Genomic DNA, 19,864 nt, shown 5'->3' with positions numbered 1-19,864 from the left:
TTTCAAAGGTATTTGGGCACCTAGTAGGATTTTCAAAAGCGCCGAGTTTAGGTGCTTTGTAAACGCCACTAGATGCCTAGCTGCATCCTTGGGTGCCTAAAAAACCTTTGAAACTCTGCCCCTAAGGCACTGGCCTGAGGTCATACACAGGGGAAGAGTAAAACTGGGGACGAGTAGAACATTCCACAGGGGAAGAGTAGAACTGCCAGATCTTTGAGGGCTAGCTCCCTATCCAGCAAATTAGCCTCTCTCTCTGCTGCAGGCTGCAAAAAAAGAGGACTCTGACAGATTGGAGCAAAACCAAGGTGGCCAGTTCTCTGAGACTCCAGCAAACGGTCCCAGGAGGTTGGGATGGATGTCATGGTTGACAGCATGAAAAGCAGCACGGAGGTCAGGAAGGATGGAGAATGAGAGTCAGATGAGAGATCACTTAACTTTCAAGAGGTGGCAGATTTTGCCCCCAGCTCCTGGAGTCAAGCAGATATGTGATAATTTCAGCCTTCATTCTGAAAGGAAAATGAAGTGTCTAGTCCTCATGGCTTTGGGAAAAAGCTTCAAAATGTGACCCCAGTGCACCCTAACGGCTCAAAAAGCAGAAGGCAAATAAAAAGAACACCAAATCTATTATTTTTACATAATCTCATTATTTTAAAGCCAATCTCATAATTTTTCGTGAGCCTGATTCATGATTTTTGAACATTTGGGATTGGCAATACTATGAAAGTGACTGGAAAGTGTCAGTTTTACTTCTGTTTAAAGTCAGTTTCTAGTCTATTATTTGTAGTGAAGTAACACCCCTAGAGCTCCTGCAGGTGCAGTATAAACTCACAGGGCCTTGCCCTCGGAGGATGTTTCCAAAATTAAATGATCTATTCCAAGCTCAGTGAACTGGAAAAATGTGACAGAACATAATCTAGATTTTTCTACAATTGTTTCAATTGCTGCATTCAAGAGTTAGTAACAAAGAATATACATTACAATTTTAAACCTAACCAGTGTACCTTAAGTGACTTGTCACAAGATGTGAGAACATGTTAGTATTAGAACTTAGTGGGTCTAATATTTATTTAATTCTCTTTTTTTATATAGGCATTAGATACAGTGCTCCTATCAGCTAGTTTCTAAATTATTATCTGCAAAATACCCCTAGAGTTTCCAGGTGCCTAAGTAGTCCCTGGAATCACGGTTAAAGTTGCCCCCCGCCCCCCCCAACCAAAATCTGAAATGGCACCCCTGGTCAATGGGAAAAGCCCTCCTGTGAGACATTAACACTGTCTACACTGGGAGTTAGGTTGGTATAACTACATCGCCCAGGGGTATGGATTTTTCATATCCGAGTAACGCAGTTCTACCGATATAAGTCTGTAGACTAGACCTGGCCGTACATATACTCATCTGGCCAACACCTAGTTGAACTCTCTACTCACATGGTGCTAGTTTCTGGGCAAACTCTATGAGGCTTTGAGGTGTGGCCCCTTAACTGTCTCTTGTAAATATCTTAAAGGAAGGGCTTGTTCCCACATCAGTTTGAACAAGGTTTTAACTCTAAAAAGGTTTCCCCCAGCTCATAACAATATATACACACATACACACACTCAGTATTTTCCCTAGTTGTCTATAAATGCATTCAGTTTTGTGGATTGTTTTAGCCTCTAACATAACATAACAAGGTAAAAATATCACCTTGCGTCCTCCCAGCATAGATACAGCTAATTTTACCAGCTCTCTGTATGAAATTGCAGTATTAGCAGGAGGGAGAGTTGTGACTTTTTAAAGTGATGCAGCCTTACTGATCAATTCTCATAGTTTTCCACCCTAACTATAATGATGTTTCACTTGGGTTTGGTGTCTTGTATTCCCTTCCAATTAATGAACATACGTTCCCATGAGACCATAAAATCTGTGAGAAGACAGAAGAGAAGTGTTCTGACAGAAACCAGTTTGACTGTGCTTCTTGAGGAGTGGGAGAAGTGGTGAATAAATGTTAGGCGGGCCATTTACTCATAGACTTTAAGGTCAGAAGGGACCATTATGATCATCTAGTCTGACCTCCTGCACAATGCAGGCCAACAGTGTCATTTCCTTACTCAGGCAAAATTTCTGTTGCTCTCAGGAGGAGTTTCGCCCAAGAGTAACAGATGCTATTCTGCCATTGAACCAAGGACCTCTAAAGCTAAAAGCATGAGCTGCCACGACTTGACCTGAAGAGTCATACACCACTCGGTGGGCCTGCAATAGGCTCATATCCTCAGAGGATCAGGCACAGAGGGAGAGCAATGGCGGTTACAGATTTACTGCAAGATGAGACGTATGTGTGTAAGTGATCTTAGGAGATGTCCTACCTTAGACATGCTGGAAACAAGCAGCCCACATGGAGTACCAAGGAAGACTGTAATTTCAAGATGCAACGATGCCACCTAAAATAAATAAATAAATAATCGTTTCATCACCTTTCATATAATAACCTTTGGACTAATTCATTTCAAATTGAGAAATTGTTTGGGACCTGAAAAAGCAGGAAAGCTAGTTTTTCTTTTCCAGATTATGAACAAATAGGAAAATGAAGGTGAAGACAACTGAGTTAGCTGCACAAGCCAATATTTTAAATTTCTCATGTTGACCTGACTTAGTTAATTTAATTTTTGTTTTGTTTTTTTTAAATATTTCATTTAACTATTTTAGTTAAAAACAATTTTAACAAAAACAACCCGATTTTAAAAAACTTGAATGTTTAACTAAATTAAAAAATTCATATGCTTGTTTTGTTAAAATATTATAGGTTTGCTGTTGAAGAAAAAAATCCAGAATACATAACATTGTTGTTTTAGTTAAATAAAACAATTTAAATGTTTGTCTGGTGATATTCTCTTCTTAATACAGCATGGCAAGAAAATCCTCCAAATATTAATGATTAACCTGTTGAATTGGAGACAGTTCACCTCCCAATGACTTCATAAATATCTGCTTCAATTACCTTTGGTAAATGAAATAACCAAACATCCATTTTCTGATATAGCTGTAAAACTAATCTGAAACGTTTTCAAAATAAATCACTTTAAAAATGTATAGTGTGTACCTTCTAAAAATGAAACCTACATCTATCTGAGAGTTATGAAGAATATGTATTAAGGTTATAACAACCAACAAGAATGTAGAAATCCGTGATTAAATCGAGTCTTCCTGACTAGTGATTAAATCAAATCCACCCTGCAAGCGTGTCACAGTTTTCAAACAGTCACCATTTAAAAAGAATAAATAATGTCCCACAAAAGTTTTTCCTTTTTTTTCTAAAATAAGGATGGGGGCAGAGGGAGGAACAGGTCTTTCAAGTCACACTACACCAAGATCCAGGAGCAGCAACATTCAAAATTAGGCCATAGACAAGTCTGAGAATCAAATCTCCCATGGCTTGCCAGGACTAGAAACCCATACATTAGAATTCTAGGCTTCTCTGCATTCACTGTTACCCATGGCAGGCCACAAGATAGAACATCCTAAACTGGTTACATCCAAGAGATGTTTATTTTATTAAGTTCTCAGTGAAAATTAAGGACTTGAAGCAGGACTCTATTGTGTGGACATTCATATTGCACTAACCAAATTTTTAAAGGCCCATAACCCTGACTGTTTCTTTTGTTCTGTTTCTTTGGGTTTAAAGTCAGATTTGACCAGGAGGTTTTTCCTGCCATCTTCTTGTCTAGTTTCATTTTGAAAACGGACAGCAACCAGGAAGTTTTTAACTGTTTTTATCCACTTCAAACTCATTCGTACTTAGCTAGAGGCATGATTTAATCAGTTACAGGTTTTTTCTCTAGAGAAACTCAGCTTTACCACAGTTTACAATTGCGGCCTACATTACTAAATTCCAATGGCATTTAGCTTTTCAAGGCCCTTCTTTAGAGTGGTAACCCTGTGCTATAGGTGATAGGCAGAGAAGGTTTTAGGACATGCCAGGTGGTGTTTCTGAAAGGATTCATTGATGGACTTCAATACCACTAACGGAAAATTGCAGAATGCTTTTAATCTCCAAATGATGCCAAGAGTTAGGATTTCCCACTACCAATTCATGGAAAATACTTTCATGCTAACTTGGAAGTTCAAGAAAGACCCCAATTAGGGTGACCAGATGTCCTGATTTTATAGGGACAGTCCCGATTTTTGGGTCTTTTTCTTATATGGGCTCCTATTACCCCCCACCCCTGTCCTGATTTTTCACATTTGCTGTCTGGTCACCCTAACTTCAATCCAGCATTGCCAAAACTCCCATTGCTCTCAATTGAAGTTCTGAGATGTGCAAGTGTAACCCTCTATCCAACATACATTTATCATACCCTTCTGCCTGAGCTCAGACTGTCAAAGTCTTATCCTTCAGCGCTGGAGATTCCAAACACTTTTAAACCTCTTAATGTAAGTGGACACCTCAGTCCTGACTAGGAGAGGCATAAAAAAGGCGAAAGCAGCCAAAAAGTATTCCAAAGCATTATCATCAAAAAATCTTATGGAAAAATATTCTGATAGGAGATCTAGATCAATAGTAATCAGTTGTATATCCAGAAACTCCACATACCATTTAGAAACTATTACCTGTGCTAAAAAAATAGCAATCACCACATTTACAACAGCCTTGCAAAATTCTACTGCCTATTCACTCAGGCGGAGTAATTTTCTTTTACGTGTATACAATTGTAATCATCATGGCACACATCAAGCAAGCAGATTTTGTATCGGAGCTAGAAAGTTTTCATAACAATTTGGCAACGCTGCCTTATAGAATACATTAGAGAGAAAAGGTGGGTAAGGTCATATCTTTTATTGGACCAACTTCTGTTGGTATGAAAGACAAGCTTTCAGAAGCTGGGCCAACAAAAGAGATTACCTCACCCCCTCTTCTCTCTAATATCCTAAAACCAATATAGCTACACCACCACTCAGGTAGTACCTGTGAGAACTGTGAGATGGTGAGTCAGAGAAGAACAGGATATTACGTGTGTATTTGCAGCTTGTGTTTGTTTTAAGTGGAGAAACACATTCTGTGAAAAGGTGCCATCTCCTGAAGACTAGGGGCTTGTCTTCACTCCTGGGAGACTGACGCTACTGATGCAGTGGGTGTCGATTTAGCAGGTGTAGTGAAGATCCACTAAATCAATGGCAGAGCACTCTCCAGCCAACTCCAGTTCTCCAGTTCCCAAAGAAGAGTAAGGTAAGTTGACTCGAGAGTGTCCCTCATCGACACAGTCCAGTGAAGACACCGGGGTAAGTCGACCTAAACTATGTCGACTCCAGCTATGTTATTCATGTAGCTGGAGTAGCGTAACTTAGGTCAACTTACCCCGGTAGTGAAGACAAACCCTAAGAAAAAGAAAACATAGCAGGAATTAAGGATACTTACTGCTGAGAAGAAAGAAGCAATGCAATAAAAAGCAACAAATTGCATTATGACCCTGCTGGAGCTGCAGCACCACCTCTCTGTCCAATTAAAGGGCCCATCCCCCAGAAAGGCATACTGAGGAAATGTTCCTGTAAAAAGCTGTAATGGGCTATTAGGATAGTCAATAAGGAAGATGCTTGTGAGAAAGGGGCTGTGGCTGTTTCTTTGCACCATCACTTTGATCATAGATTCTATGGTTGGTAACGCTCTTTTCCTAATTTACTGAAGGTCATTTTACTTTTCTTTTAGCGCTCATGCTCGCTACATTTCAAATATGGGGCTAAATCTAGCTTATCTCCAGGAAGGCCACTGTGCAAGCAGGGCAACCAGATTTTGGCTTTTGATCTTGCTTTCTGCACCATTCTCCAATATAACGGCTAATTAAGGCCCAAATCCGGGAATCCCATATGTGCGCAGTTTTAAGCATATGAGATGTTCAATTGAAGTCAATGGTGCTACTCATATGCTTAAAGTTAAGCACCTATATGTACGTGTTTGCAGGATCAGGGCCTAAAAGTGCTCTCTCAGGTTGCCCAATGCACATACACTCATCATGCACAGCATTTTAGTTGTAACAGGACACTTAGATGCCCAGGTGAAAAGTACCTTTGAAATGCAACAGACAGACAAATAACCCCTCTGCTTTTGCTATGCAGTTATAAAGACAGCTCCAGAGATTAGGAGCGACTCATATTGTGTAGACCAGGGGTCGGCAACCTTTCAGAAGTGCTGTGCCGAGTCTTCATTCATTCACTCTAATTTAAGGTTTCGTGTGCCAGTAATACATTTTAACGTTTTTAGAAAGTCTCTTTCTATAAGTCTATAATATATAACTAAACTATTGTTGTATGTAAAGTAAATAAGGTTTTTTAAATGTTTAAGAAGCTTCATTCAAAATTAAATTAAAATATAGAGCCCCCCGGACCGGTGGCCAGGACCCGGGCAGTGTGAGTGCCACTGAACATCAGCTCGCGTGCCGCCTTTGGCGCCCATGCCATAGGTTGCCTACCCCTGGTGTAGACTGACTTTCTTCTGCCACTGCCCTTATATGCCCTCAAATGATATGTAGGGGTCTAATGTTCACAAACTACATTTCTTTTCTATTGTAAAGAACTTGTACAGATTGCTAAACGAGTATTATTGCAGCATGTAAATTGGTTACAATCTCTGGCGTCTGGGGCACTAAAAGTCTCTAGATTTAAAAAAGAATTAAGCTTCATGTTAAAATCCAAAGCAATGGAATGACTAGGCTTCTGTCTCCATTGGGAACTAAATGCAAGCTGTTACAGAAAAAATAGCTTTTACTGCTGATATATGAATTTTAAAAGAGAGAAGTGTGAGCAAACAAAAGCTGTTTCATCAAATACTGTGATAGGAAAATGCAAGAAAAATACCAGAATGTATGATGTTAAATAGATGCTTTTATTGGTATTTTTTAACCCTTTCATTGTCAGTGAGGTTGAAAACCATCACATTGATTACATTATTCCCATGCAGTGTATATTCTATTTGCTTTGACCTGGACAAACCAAATATTTTAGTCCACTTCAAAGTTTGTTTCAAAACAAAATTCCCCTGGGACACAATTATTTGACCATTTGACTTACATAGCCAAGCAGAAAGATGGCAATGCACATAGTAATCTTCTTGGAGTGACTTTTGCAACTTACAGAGAGAAGGTAGGTAAGGTAATATCTTTTACTGGACCAACTTCTGCTGGTGGAAGGTACAAGCTTTAAAGCTACACAGAGCTCTTCTTCAGGACGGGGGAGGGAAATCAGAGCATCTGAGCTCAATTCTAGTTGGGACAGATTGTTAATCAGAAAGGGTAATGCATGTTGTAGGCAGTCACTTGAAATGAAGTGGGCAGCTGAGGGTTAGATTGTCATGCATGATGCATAAGGGATCTGAAGTGGGGAAATTAAGGAAAGGAGGCAGTGTGGTGTGTTACAAATTGTTGTAATGAGCCATAAAACCAGTGTCCCTGTTGAGTCCCTGGTTTTAGGTCTCTAGCCAGGGAACCGGCTCCAGGTTTTTTGCCTCCCCAAGCAAAAAAAAAAAAAAGGGGGGGGGGGGGCGCGGAGTGCCACTGCCGAAGCAAAGAAAACAAAAAAACGGAGTGCAGCCCCTTGAAAAGTGTTGCCCCCAAAGGAACGGGAGTGCCGCCCCTTGAAAAGTGCCACCCCAAGAACGCTGGTGCCTAGAGCCAGCACTGTGTCTAGCAGAATTATGAATTTTAGTTCCCAGACAGGCCTTTTGAAGGTATTGTGCAGGTTTCCTCTGAGGATGAATGCAGAATGATCAGCTATGGCACTTTGTGAAAAGTGTTTGCTCATGGTGATGGGGTGTTTTTGTCTTTTATCATATTTCTATGTGAATTCATTCAAGAACATAGTGCAGTGGCCCCCAAACTTTGACCTCACACACACCAGCCCCCCATCCCTGTCAGCATCCTCCTCCCGAAGCTGGGCCATGGCTCCGGGAATGGGGGTGCAGACAAGGGTAAGGGGCTGAGGCTGGACCCACAGGTGGGGCTGAGGGTGGGGCCAGGAGTGGAGCCAGCAGCCAGGGCGCCAAGCCGGCAGCCTGGACCCCGGGCACAGGGCTGGGAGCAGAGGAGCCCCAGGCACGGGAATAGCAGCCTGGGCCGGCAGCCAGAGCCAGGAGCAGAGCTGGGTGGCGCTCCCTCCCCACCCCCTTTGGGGGCTGGCCCAGGCCCCAGCCATGCCCCCCCGAATGGTCCTCCATGCCCCCTTAGGGGGTACGCCCCACAGTTTGGGGACCTCTGACATAGTGATTGTCTGGTTTCACCCACATAATTGTTATGAGGCACTTGATGCAGTGGATGAGGTACACCTCATGTTGTGATTCACATGTGTAGGAACCATGGATCTTGCAAGGTGCATTGTGGGGGATACAGATCATTGTAGCAATGAAGATATGTCTGGAGATTTTGCATCCGTTGTTCTGGCAAGGGATTGGTGCCACTGTGAATTGGTGTGTCCTGGTCTGTGGGGAGCTTGCTTTGATGATGAGCTTGGCAAGGTTGGAGGGTTGTTTGATGGTCAGAAGAGGGGATTCAAGACGGATTTCTTGCAGGAAGTGGTCCCCATCAAGTATGAATTGTAAATTGTTTGATGATACCCATATGGGTTCTAATGTGGGGTGATAAGGGTGTGCGGTCAGTGGGAGTTATTTTTCTATATTGAAGCAGGTTCTTCTAGGGCAGACGTGGGCAAACCACGGCCTGCCCTGGCCCCTGAGCTCCCGGCCGGGGAGCCTAGTCCTCTCTCCCTCCCCCGCAGCCACGCGGCCACGCTCCGGCCTGCTGCTCCCACTGGGCAGCGTGGGAAGTGTAGCTGGCTCTGGCTGGGTGTCACTGCTGCGAGCTCCTGCTGCTGGTAAGGGGGCAGGGAGCGGAGGGGTTGGGTAAGAGATCAGGGGGTCTTGGGGGGCAGTTAGGGAGGAGGGGGCAGTTGGATGGGGCGGAGGTTTGGGGGGGGCGGTCAGGGGATGGGGAACAGGGAGGGTTGGGAGTAGGAGTCCCAGGGGGCCTGTTAGGGGGTGAGGATGTGGATAGGTGTTGGGAGGGCAGTCAGGGGACAGGGAGCAGGGAGGGTTGCATAAGGGGGTGGGATACCAGGGGGCAGTTGGAGTGGGAGGTCCGGGGGGGGGTCAGGGGACGAGAAGCAGAGGGTGGTTGGATAGGATGTGGGAGTCCCAGGGGTCTGTCAGGGGGTGGGGATGTGGATAAGGGTCGAGGCAGTCAGGGGACAGGGGAGTTGGATAGGGGGCAGTGGTCCCAGGAGGGGGCGGTCAGGGGACAAGGAGCAGGGGGGTTGGATAGGAGGCAGGGTTCCCAGGACGGGGTGGTCAGGGGACAAGGAGATGAGGGGGTTGGATGGGTTGGGGGTTCTGAGGGGGGCAGTCAAGGGATCAGGGACCAGGCTGTTTGGGGAGACACAGCCTTCCCTACACCGCCCTCCATACAGTTGCAGAACCCCAATGTGACCCTTGGGCCAAAAAGTTTGCCCAGCCCTGTTCTAGGGTATTTGTATGGCCCTTTCCTTGATGCAATCTACAGCTGATATTTTGCAACTGCTGTTATTTACATGCCATGAGCACTTTCATCTGTAGACTTTTTATTGGGTAGTGAGATAAATGGGCTGATTGTGTGTGACAATTAAAGATAAAATGTTGCCAAGAGCCAACCACAAGAATAGGCAGGCAGGGATTTATAGGGAGCGAGGATAGTTAAGCAGAGCTGGCAGAAGGGCAGAAACATATAAACAATTGATACCTGAATGAGACTGAGACACACTGAGTTATTAATTTATATGGCACCTCTCATGATAATCTCACTGTACATGGTTTATATATAGTAAGGCAAGAAACCATTCCCACTCCACAGCCCCAATCAATACTGTGGCTTTACAAGGACAGAGTCTAAAGCGTACAGCCACAAAGAGGATTTAGGTGCAGCATTGCAACACCTCACTTTAAGCACCCGCTGCCTAATGGAATCGACAATTTAGGCACCCAGGATTCCTATACGATGTATGGGAAGAATTAGGCACCTAAGATGGGATATACAAAAGCCAGTGAGCTGAGCAGGGAGCTGCCTAAATTAGCCAATAAGTAATGCTGAAGAGGGGGTGTGGCCCAAGCCTCACCCCTCAAAGGGACATAGGCACCTAAGTCTGTGCTGCAGGGAGCACCGATCGCCTCTCAAGAGTCACAGGCCGGAACCCTCTCCTGGAGTTAGGCACCCGAGCCCTTTCTCAAAAGCGGTATAATAGCAGCAGACTTACACTGGAGCACTCCCCTAGGCTGTAGAGACCCAGGTCCAGTTCCCGCTCTGCCTGAGTTGGAGCAGGGATTTGAACCCACATATTTTAGTTCTCAGGAGAGTGCCCTAACCAGTGAGATATGGGCTATTCTGGGATGGGACCCTCAATCTCTCCTGCTGAAGATGTTCCACTGTATATAATTAAATAACCACTGGAACGAGTGCTTGAACTTGGGCTCCCACATCCCAGGAGAATGCCCCAATCACTGAACTATAGAATATTTCTCTGGCCCAGTGAATATTTAGATACTTATACTAAGTGGGAAAGCTTCAACAGGCCATGGCCCAGTGCTTAGGATGCTCGCCTGAGAAATGGGAAACATGAGTTTAAATCCCTGTTCCAAATCGGGGGGTGGGGATTGCTTACCTTGGGAATTTAGTTGAAGCTCTGATCAAGAAATCAGGGTGGAAAACACATTAAATGTTGCCTTCTAAAATCTAAGGTTTAGAAAACATGCCCTATAGTGATAGACTCAAAGAGCTCGATCTATTTAGCATAACAAATAGAAGGTTAAAGGGTGACTTGATTATTATCTGCAAGTATCTGAATGGGAAACAAATATTTAAGAATGGGCTCTTCAATCGGGCAGAGAAAGATATTACATGATCCAATGGCTGGAAACTGAAGGGAGACAAATTCAGATGGGAAACAAGGCATAATTTTTTATAGTGAAAGTAATTAACCATTGGAACAATTTACCAAGGATTGTGGTGGATTCTCTATCGCAGACAATTTTTAATTCAAGATTGGATTTTTTCTAAAAAAGATGCGCTCTAGGAATTATTTTGGAGAAATTTTATGGCCTGTGTTAGCTCAGACTAGATGATCACAATGGTCTCTTCTGGCCTTGGAATCTATGACTCTCCGGTAACTGTTCCAGCCAGGTCAGAAATACTGCAAAGATATCCTTTATTGTGTCGTTATAGAACTTCTGCGTGGAATCCAGCCCCTTCAAAACAATGAAATATAGAAGAAGCTCAACATTGGGAACTGAGGATTATAAGTTCACGCATTATACAGTGGGGAAGAGAAGAGAAGAGTAAAGAAAACTACAGTGTTCTCAGTACCTCCTCTCAGAGTATCTTGTTGAATGTGTTTATCTTTTAGACTGCAAGCTCCTCAGGGCAAGTACTGTCTTTATTTGTGTTTTGTACAATGCCCAACACATCATAGTCAGAACGCTCTCATTATTGACCCTCAAAGTTGGATATGTTTGTATTTTTTTCTGAACTGGTGCACCCAACCATGTAGCATTTGATGAATCTAGTCAAAAGAATAGCTTGTTTGGTTTAAACATTGGACTGTTGAGAATTGCCTTTAATCCCTTTCTTCTGTTATTGTATCTCTGCTGGTTGGCCTTTAGGTTGGGGGTGGGGAGTGTTTTTAAACTGATTTTAGTTTAGAAGAAGGGATAGTAAAGAGGTATTGGCTTTCTTTTCTATGGCACATCACCCTAGTGCCTCACAAACATTCATTTTCTCTATTGTTTTTACATAAAGGCCCCAGAACAACATTTTACTAGGCACTACACGCATACAAGGAAACACTCCCTGTCCCTTACAGTTTACAGTTGCCACAGTGATGAATTCTTCCTCCTAACACTCCTGTGAGCTGAAGAAACACTACTATTCCTATTTTACAGATGTGAAACGAAGGCACAGAGAAGTTAAGTGATTACCCAAGGTCACACAGGAACCCTGTGTGAGAGCCAGGAAGAGAACTCGGGTGTCTTGAGCCCGAGGCCAATGCCCTAACCACAAGACTGTCTATCCTCTTTTAGGTTACCAGCCATTACAACTTCATCGACTACAAGTCAATGGTTTTCAAACTATAGTCACTGCAGAGCCCTTTCTGGTGGACCACAGAATTAAACATTCTGGGAGCCAAGCAGTAGGAGATAGGAGAGCTGAGGGGAAGAGGCCCAGCAGGAGCAGATTTCTCAGTTACTAGTTAAAGAACCACTGCTGCAAGTGCATTTTAAAGTGCTTGCAAATTAGTATTGCTCCTTAGCTACTACACAACACACATCTGGGCACATTGTATGCTCTTTCCGTGCAGTCTTTGGGTTAGCTATTTTTAAGGTACTTTAGATGAGCTTAGGTTGATTATAAAATTCCTTTCTGAAAATTCTCTTTGATGCTGTGAAATTAGCATGTCTGACACAAATAATACATGGTCAGGCTTTATATTCAGGCGCCATTTAGAAACAGTATATAAAGGGTTAGTCAAAAGTCGTCTTAATAAATGGTTAATCATTTTTTATAGATTGTTACTGAGTCCCACAGGGCAACAGGTTGCTTTTTATCATAACTGATAACCATCTAGGACACCTACTACTGATGTGTTGATCTAACCACCTATAACACATACCGCTTGTTAGTAACAAGCTTACAACTGCTATTAATTATTTATATAAACTGTCGACAAACAGAACCTTGATATAAAACTGGTGACAGGGTACATCTTGTTCTGCAGGTATGAATTAAATGATTTAATCACCGCCCTCCCGAAATGTCTGTCAGCAGGTTGTGCCAAGAGGAGTGATCTCTGCTTATTACGTAAACAATAAAGCTGCTACTTGCACTGGAAAACTCTCATCCACTGAGGTGAAAAGTTGAACCCAGTGAGTTGCACAACAGTGGGATATGCTGGGGAGGTTTCCCACTCCTGACTGGTATAACGATCTATTTGAGGACCAGCCTGAAAAAGTAGGTTGATGAAAAAGTGCTTTCCTTTTCTTAATACCAGAAGCTGCATTCATCCCTGCTGGTGGGAGAGGAATTTCAAAAGCTATGTCCCCTGTGCCACTGCACTCGAGAAGGGATTCACCCCCAGGGAAAGGCAGGTAGTGCTTGCAGAGCTGCTCTCCCATAAAACAGCTGTCAGGTCATGGCTCTACAAGAGCTCCAGCAGCACAGGGTGTCCAGGGATGCACTGAATCAGCACATTCCCTGGACACTTCCCTTCCTAGGCCAGCTGCTCCCACTCTTTGGGCTGCCATGACGGCAAGCCAACGGCAGGGCAGGACAAGGGAATTCTTGCACTCTCATAATCCCATTTCCAGTGGACTTTCGGCTGCTAGGTTCACACATAGAATTTTGTCTAAGAGTTGGGAAAGGGAAGGTGTGAAAATGTTTATTTTCTATTTTATCAAACATTAACTGTAGTCAACATATATCCCCAGTGTCTTATGCTTTTTGCCACATGTTCGCAGCAGGGGTAGATTTTCTGAACTCTGCACAGATACAATGCATCAGGGACATAGGAATCAGGCAGTTTTAATACAGACGGTATTTCCAGAAGCAAATTATGTAGTAATCTTAATCCTTGCAGCCCATTCACAAAATTCAACATGGTCCAGTTAAAAGGTATTAGACTAGGATACCGGAAACTTAGGTTCTGTTTCTGGCTCTGATATTAAGCTGCTGTGTGATGCTGAATAAATCACTTCACCTCTGTGTGCCTCTTCCAATCCTTTGTCTGGCTTGCTTATTTGGACTGTAAATTCTTTGTGGCAGGGAATATCACTCACTATATGTTGATGCAAAACATATAGTGCTATGGGGCCCTGATCTTTACTGGAGCCTCGAATATGAATAATAATACAAATAATAACCATAGTAATTTTCTACCATTCTGAAGGGTTGTAGAAGTCCTGCAGGATCAGAGAATCCATAGAGAAAGGGAAAGCACTGGAAGCAGAGGTATAGACAATTTAGTTGGTGAATTTCTTATCCCACAGAGAAATCTTGGAACCAAATGTTGCACAGGGTTAATTTCCAATACCCTCACTCACACTGACTAGCATCTTATATCATGTGTCACAGTCTGCGCCACATGGCATAAGGGGTTTTCAGGATCACCCCCAAGAACAAAGAAGGAAAACTGGAGGGTGATGTCACTATTGGGGCAGAATTAAGGTTATTTGGGAGCTTTAAATCTACATATACTTACAAATGTTTGAGTTTCTTTTAGCAATAACCTGAACTGTGAATTTCCTCATTTTCTAATGCAATTTTAACAATACAATTACAATGTTTGTGTACATTGTTTGTTTGTGGGGTTCCTTTTGTAGAGAATGTTGTTTTTCTTTCTCATCCCCAAGTTACTATTAGTTCCTTGCAAACTTAACTCCCGTTTAGTTTTTTATCCAGGATTCCTTATAATAAATGTACACTCCACAGCATGTGGGAGGAGCATATTGTTTTCAAATTAAATAAATAAATGAAATACATTTCTCTCTTAATCTTACTTTTCACTATCTCCTTACTACTTTTCATCATTTATCACTTGGCCAAATTGCATCTGCAGTGAGAAATGCTGGGCATACGAAATAAGATATAGTTCAACTGAGACAAGATCCCAGGACATTATTTTCTGTCTGCTGATTGGCTTTCACCAAACTCCTCCTGCCCCTTTTTCCAATCATCTGATGATGTGGGTTTAAGCCCATGAAAGCTTATGCCCAAATAAATTTGTTAGTCTCTAAGATGCCACAAGGACACCTCATTATTTTTGCTGATACAGACTAACACGGCTACCACTCTGAAACCTGTTTCCAATCACAGTCATTCTGATGGCAGCTCACTCTCCCTGCCTTCCATACAGTAGTCTCTCTCTGCTCTCCAAACAACCCTTCCTCCCCCACCTTCTCAATACACTTCTTCCCCTTGCGCTCACACACACACACACTTCCCCTGGTCCCACTCCAACTACCATAATAAAAACAAACATTTACAGAAATCAAATAAATGATCATTAATTAAAAAAAGAAGAGCTAACAAGTAGCATGTCTACCATCACCCTGATCACTTCACTGATGTATAAGATCCCTTTTCCCCTCCTCATACACACACACCCTTTGAGGCAGGGACTGTGTCTTGTCTTCCTACATGTTTGTGCAGCACAAAGCACAATAAGGCCCTGTTTGGGGTTTTCACAATATAAATCATAATTAAATATCTTGTATTTCCCTGTGTGCTACAGACAAGATAATAAAAGAGGAAGAAAATGCCCACTTGGGAATACCGCTTAGAAATTATTTTTACCCAGCATTTCCTTGTCTCCCTACTCCAGCTCAATAATCACTCATTTTTTACCTTACACAAACAAAATATTGCAGCTTTCATTACATCATCTTTGTCTTATTTCTTCAATTATGTGATTAAGAACAACTCTGGAATTGTTTACGTGCCTTAAAATACCCTTTGCCATATGGGTATTTGGCAATATGCAGGACCAACAGCTATATAATGCAGAACTTCTGAGACATTTCTGTATTTAAGTCTGATAGCAAGCAGACTTTCCCCAGCTCAGTGTGCATACATTCACAAATGGTTGTAATATCTGCAGTAAGACTATGCTTAGGTGACAAGTCTAAGAAGAGGTTAATGTTGCCTTAAGCTGATCAGATGAACAAGGTAGTCACTGTAGTGGCTTTAGCCTACTTTTCAAGAGTCCTAGACAAGCATGTGACTCACTTGTAAGTAGAACAGTATTCGTGTATAATTCAGAAGGCATGATTTTCAAGAAATTTCAAACAAACCCAAATAAAAGCCATTAGGGTATTTTCAGGATTTGTTGGTAGATTTTCAAGAATGTGCACTTTTTCTTCTGCTGTAAGTCAAGGTATTTTTGTTGCTCTCTTTGTTATTTACAAAGTGAGGGACTAGAGACACAATTACTATTTGGTTACATTCATTCTTTTCTACTCTTTAAATGCCTTCATATACTTTAACTAATATATTGTTCTTGATATTGTTGGGTTCTTAAACATCTTTAGTAATGGCAAGGTGGAGAGATAAAAGACTTGGTCCAACAAGCCATCCATGACCCTGACTCCCATGGGCTTTGAATCAGGCCCAAGGTGTGAGGAATTCCAATAAAGTCAATCGGAGTTCCACAAATAGACTTGATGGGCTACTCAACCTGCTTCTAGCCTTTTAATTTTCTATGACAGTACAATACTGCTATTCACATTGGGTGAAATCCTACACCCCACAACAATCAATGACAAACTCCCATTGACTTCAGTGGGGGCTAGGATTTCACCCATGAGGGTTTCATCTGATATTGCATAAAAGTTAATTGGACGTGCTTTGTATTAAGATCCAGAATCGAGCTACCTCCAAGAGTCACTGAATGAAGGTTCCCTAAAAAAAAAAAATGTATCAAAAGAAAGAGGTTTGAATGGCAAATGTTGAATTTACCAGCTCAAATGCATAAGCAGTCATTTCCAATTTTTCACATAGCTGATGCAATTTCATTAGCTGTTGAAACACAATTCTAAATTATTAACAGGGCATCTGTCATTTCTTTTCTTCTTCACATCCCCCATTAGGATGCAGCTGCAAATCACTCAGAAATCATTCATCAACTTCCCCTGAGGAAACTTCTATTTTATAAAATGAACATTTATGCTTTGAGACGCCCTCCGTAAACCTTCAACCATTTTCCATAATTGGGTCTTTCCTTACTACTGGTCACTAGTCTGAAAGCATGTTTTAGCCCTTGAAAAGCACTTGTTGTCCCTTTCTAAAATATGCTTTTGTCAATCTGCACTGAAGTGGAAACTATACATTTGTAAATGAAGAAAAGAGCGGGGTTTTATTATTTAAAACAGTAAAGGTAAATCTAATTGCCTGAATCCTAGCATCTTACTGTTGTTGTTCTTTAAAGAAATCTTTATGCCAAAAACAGCAATAAAATAGACCAATTCCTAGTTTCCTATGTTACAGCCAACAAACTGATTACATTAGTGGATAACATCAGCTCTTTGGAATTAGGCTGCTAGCTGAGGTGAAGGCCTTATTATAGTCGTGAGTTCACACCATTATGGTTAGCATTGTCAGCATTTCTATTATAATGGCCTCTTCTGCTCTTTTTTCGCAAAGGGTTACACTGTGCACATAAAATTAACTTCATGCTGAAACACTGATGACATGATTCCAGCCCCAATGTACAGGGTGTTGTTTTTTTGTTTTTTTGATTTGTTGTTGTTGTTGTTTTTAGCACATTTGAGACAAATAGCTTTGGCTGTTTTAAAAATTCATGCTTGATTCTGCATTCCCTGCACACGCAGAACTAAGGAACACCGGACTCAGTCCTATGAGTTTAAAAAGAAATGTCTATTTAAAAATTGTTTTTCGCTTGTATAATTAAAAAGTGGCTTTTAATTCAAATTAAAATGTGATTAATATCATCTACATGTTAGGGTGCAACTGCTTTTGGAATTACACACACCACAATCAAAATGGGCAAGCGTCCTTTACTAAGTGACCACCATTTGCACAGTTAATACATTCTGCAATTGACATAGCACGTTTCCTAAAAGCAGTGCAGTGATCACATTACGTAGTATAAATGTCTAACAAGAGATGAACACAAAGACTTGGGTTAGAATTTGTTTGAACAGAACCAGCAAAATGTGTGAATGCTCGACATGAAGGTTTTTGCACCATGCTCTATCTGGGCCTTGCCACGAAGACTCCATGGAAACCACAAATAGTTAACAGACATATTTGGTAACCATAACTGGCCATCAGAAGTTCGTCACACTTATGCTCTATATTTTCCACTGGTACTATGTCTGATTCCAGATCCTTTGCAAAAGTCTTGTTCAATAGAGAAATAATAAAAAATAAGGAAACAAGGGCCAAGCTACCTCAATCACCACCTCTTCCTCTGAACTCCATTATAGTAGCTCAGCAGGGACTGATGATCCCAAGGGTGAAACTGTACAGAGTCAAGCACAGAGCATTCTCAGCGGAGGGCCCTGAATTGTAGAATACACTGCCACTAGAGGTCAGGAAGAGCCAGAGTCTTGCAATTTGCCAGGCCTGGCTGGTACAAAACTCATCCCACTAAGCAGGGGTGGGCAAACATCTGGGTATGAAAATTGTATGGTGGGCCATGAATGCTCATGGAGTTGGGGTACGGGAGGGGGTGAGGGCTCTGGCTGGGGGTGCAGGTTCTGTGGTGGGGCCAGAAATGAGGAGTTCAGGGTGTGGGAGGGGGCTCCAGCATGGGGTGCGGGTGGGAGAGATGAGGACTCTGCTGGGGATGTGGACTCTGGGGTGCAGGAGAGTGGGACTGAGGAGTTCAGGGGGTGGGGATCAGGGTTGGGACAGAGGAGAGGGTCCAGGAGGCAGGCTCCAAGCAGCGCTACCCTCAAGCAGCTCCCGGAAGCAGCGGCTTGTCCCCTCTCTGGCTCCTAAGTGGAGGTGCAGCCAGGCAGATCTGCGCGCTACCCTGTCCACAGGCACCGTCCCTGCAGCTCCCATTGGCCTTGTTTGCTGGCCAATGGGAGCTGTGGGGGTGGCACTTGGGGCAGGGACAACGTGTGGCGCCCCCTGGCTGCCCCTACACATAGGAGCCGGAGCGGGGACATGCCACAGCTTCCGGGAGCTGCATGGAGCAAGCCCCCGACCACGCTCCCTAGTAGGAGATCGAGGGCTGGATTAAAATGTCTGAAGAGCCAGATGCGGCCCCCGGGCCATAGTTTGCCCACCCCTGCACTAAGGTCTTTCATGCAGCTACAGGGACCAGCACAACAGCCTGGCAAGATTTCCTCCCACTACCCTCCCTGAAAGACAACCACAAAGAATAATATCAATTCAGAACGCAGCTTAGAATGGAGAATGGTTCAGATTTGGACACAAATATAAATGTGACTCTTAATTTTGCATATGGCACCTAAACACGACAGTAAAGTATGAATTTAAAATGCACATACAGAGATAGTTATGCACATTGTACTCAGTACCCAGACATGGTTCCAGCTCTGCTTGTGCCCTAGATAAATTCTCTTTTCTGTCAAGGGGCATCCATGCTTCCAGTCAAGCTCTGGTGTGCCCAGCTAAATCCCCTCTGTGCTCACTAGGCCCCGTAAGGAGGCAGACATCCACCCCAAACCCTGCGCGGCCACTACACATACTGCCCATTCACCTTGCTTTTGCCATCCCTTACCAAATAGCCACTCTGGGCAATCATCTATTTAAAAAGTAAAGCTCACTCTTTTCAGTTGTTCAGCACTGTAGGGCCAGCACAGCCTTGGGAGAGCGAGGCGGATTCTGCGTGGGCTCACCCATCTTCAACCGCCATCATGGCTGAGTGATGGTGCAGAATCCAGAAAGAACCGAGCTTGACTTTCAGATCCCAGGGGGAGCTGGCCGGGTAGGCTGGCAGGGGGAAGAAACCGAACCTCCTCATTACTTCCGAAAGGAGCAGCCTGGCTCTGGAAAGCACTGCCTGGCAGTCACACCAGCGGGCCTTTGGTTTCCAGAGTCCCCAGGCGGAAGCAAATTGCTCGTACATTAGGCGGCAAAAGCAGGGGAGAGCGGGTGCGTTTCCGGGGCAGGTTTGCCGAGTCCGTGCCCCCTGCGCTGCTCTAAAGGGGAATGCACTGGGGTAAATGTAACACGCTGCTGGGGCTGGGGCTGGGGCTGCGGGGGGGGTCCCGTGTCTCCGGCCTCCATCCCGCCGCGGAGCAGAACAAGTCTATGGGGAAGGAGAGCGGCGCGGCCAAGAGGTGCCTCCCGGTCGGTTGACTTGCGGCTCCGCTAATCGGCGGCTGCTGTGGCCCATT

The 19,864-nt window shown here is 43.4% G+C and overlaps 1 long non-coding RNA gene across 1 annotated transcript in view; it reads right to left on the bottom strand.

The window, feature by feature from the left end:
* Positions 1–19,624, bottom strand: part of LOC120405234 — a 101,648-nt gene extending 82,024 nt beyond the window's left edge. The window contains exons 1-2 of the long non-coding RNA XR_005598451.1: positions 19,292–19,624; positions 2,343–2,417 (exon numbers count right to left, since the gene is read on the bottom strand). This is a non-coding gene — a long non-coding RNA (uncharacterized LOC120405234). The remainder of the gene's footprint in view (positions 1–2,342; positions 2,418–19,291) is intronic.
* Between the last annotated feature and the right edge of the window lie 240 nt (positions 19,625–19,864).

This window comes from Mauremys reevesii, linkage group 4 (assembly GCF_016161935.1).
Source record: "Mauremys reevesii isolate NIE-2019 linkage group 4, ASM1616193v1, whole genome shotgun sequence".
In the NCBI taxonomy this organism is placed as follows: Eukaryota; Metazoa; Chordata; order Testudines; family Geoemydidae; genus Mauremys; species Mauremys reevesii.
This window is presented reverse-complemented; position numbering and strand designations above follow the sequence as displayed.